The sequence below is a fragment of the Etheostoma spectabile genome, chromosome 23, assembly GCF_008692095.1.
Source record: "Etheostoma spectabile isolate EspeVRDwgs_2016 chromosome 23, UIUC_Espe_1.0, whole genome shotgun sequence".
Lineage (NCBI taxonomy): Eukaryota > Metazoa > Chordata > Actinopteri > Perciformes > Percidae > Etheostoma > Etheostoma spectabile.
Window position 1 is genome coordinate 17,437,547 of NC_045755.1, and position 2,216 is coordinate 17,439,762.

Genomic DNA, 2,216 nt, shown 5'->3' on the forward strand with positions numbered 1-2,216 from the left:
TCTCTCTCTCTCTCTCTCTCATTGTGTTGGTTTTCTGGCCACCAATGTTTTAATCCTTGCATTTTTGTCAGATTGCAGGTCTTTTTAGCAATAAAGCTCTTAAAAACATTGTATACTAGACAGACACAGTAAGAGACACCTAGTGAACATAATGACATAATGGAGCATTTAGCAGCTAAAGAGACAAATGTTATCCTCAGGAGGTTTTTGGTGGTGACCAAAAACGGATATAAAAGAAAAATTTCTATTGGTCTTTCATCCATCAGGTGGACACAAACATATTCTCGCATTGCCAGACCTATCTCCACAGTGCTGTGGAGGAGGGTCTGCCTTGTCCACACAACATTCCTCTCTCATTGGCATATCTTTAAACCAATCACAATCGGCATGACCAGTGCTAACCCAGGACGCAGCAACGGTGCCTCTGCAAAAAAAACCGTAAAGGAACTTGTTTTGGTGGAACATGTGCACATAGGGAGGCGAGCTGTAGAATTGAAATGGCTGTCGAGTGTGTGATGAAAATATTACTCAAAAAATGGCAACACAGAGAAGGTGGAAGGTGAGGGACATTTAGCTAAAAATGAGGGATATCCGGCAAAACCTCCGACAGCACCTGAACAGTCCCGGAAATGGAAAACAAACATGGCGCCAAATGAATGATAATGTTGCTCTGTAACTGTTAGATGTGTAAATAAACAAACAAGTCTGCCCCAAAGTGGCCAAAAAGTACTTAATGCAGGTTTAAAGTGCACTGATAGTGACATTTACAGCTAGTTTAGCTAACAGATCCGGTAGCAGGGTTCTGTCCAATGTTCAGAAACACACCTACCAGCACCTTTAAAGCTCACTACTTAGCACGCTGTACATTTTTTTTTGTTATTGTTAGCTAAAATTAAAAAAACTGCATACTATTTCCCCATTCATCTAGTCCTTATGCCAAGCTAAACTGCCATCTCCTGGTCGTAGCGTCATATCTAACAGACGCATATTAGAGGGGCATTAGCTAATCTAACGCAAATATTATTTCCAAATTGTCCTTTCCAAAATGTCTTTTAATCAGATTTTCCCATAATTCAAGCTGGAGTTTTCCAGTAGTAATGCTAACAGGCAGCTTGTCCTTATCTCCACTTTCTCTTTGTTGCTATGTTGCCTGCAGAGCACTTCATGTCACAAAGACACGTTTCATGAGAGGCAAAGGAAAGTCTGCAGTGCAGCACATAGTGGTTTATGGGAACTCTTGTCTCTAATGGCTTTTTCAACTCTGCATCATCCTACTATTACTTGCAACCTGTACACCAGTAGGAACACGTTCGTGGGTAAAAATAAAGAAGAATGTATTCACGACATATGGAAGCCCTGCATGCATGTGAGATTAGCAGTATGCCGGCACCGCCCCCGCACTGTTACATCTAACTGTGTGTCACACTATGTATCAATTCAGGATCTTCCCACTATTAAATGCAAATAGATCCCGGCTAGAGGAATCTATGGTCTTTCATTGTTGTTCCTTTTATGATTTTGCTTTCAGAGAAACTGCTGTTTAAGAAACAGCACGTTCTTGGTGTGTAGTTGAGTGTAGTTGTAATATATTAATCGAACAAGGTTAAAGTCGTCACAGGCAGAGCATTTATAATACTGGACCCCGATGAGCTGCAAATACAAATATAGCAAGCAAGCTAATTCTGACAGGGTCGGGTTTTAAAAATGGCAATCTTTTTGAACACTCAAACACCTATGTTCACACTTTATGTAAAGCGGTTGTAATTCAGTATCGAGAAAAAGTACTGCCTCTAAACCACAATACCAGATAGACCAAAACACAACATACTGTATATTTGCACCCAGGATTACTGGTGATTACTAAATACATTCACTCAAGTATATAGTAAGTACAAATTAAAGGTACTTGTACTTTACTTGAGTCTTCATCTTTATACTTTTCCCTCCATTATATTTGCCGGACAGCTTTAGTTACATTTCAGATTACAATTTTTTTATACCATTCCTACCCAGTGAAAACAAAACTATTTCTATTTATTACTGATAAACTGAAGGATGAAGTGTCATTTTACTTGTTACGATAAACTACTTTATCAACTACTTTAATCTTGGATAAGATGAAAATTGCATCTTTACAAAGCTGAAATACTTGATGTATTGTTGTCTTGCCAGTCTTTGGGATATATATATATATATATATATATATATATATATAT

At 38.3% G+C, this 2,216-nt stretch overlaps 1 protein-coding gene across 1 annotated transcript in view; it reads right to left on the reverse strand.

The window, feature by feature from the left end:
* Positions 1–2,216, reverse strand: part of nrip2 (nuclear receptor interacting protein 2) — a 29,074-nt gene that overhangs the window by 8,797 nt on the left and 18,061 nt on the right. The window lies entirely within an intron of this gene.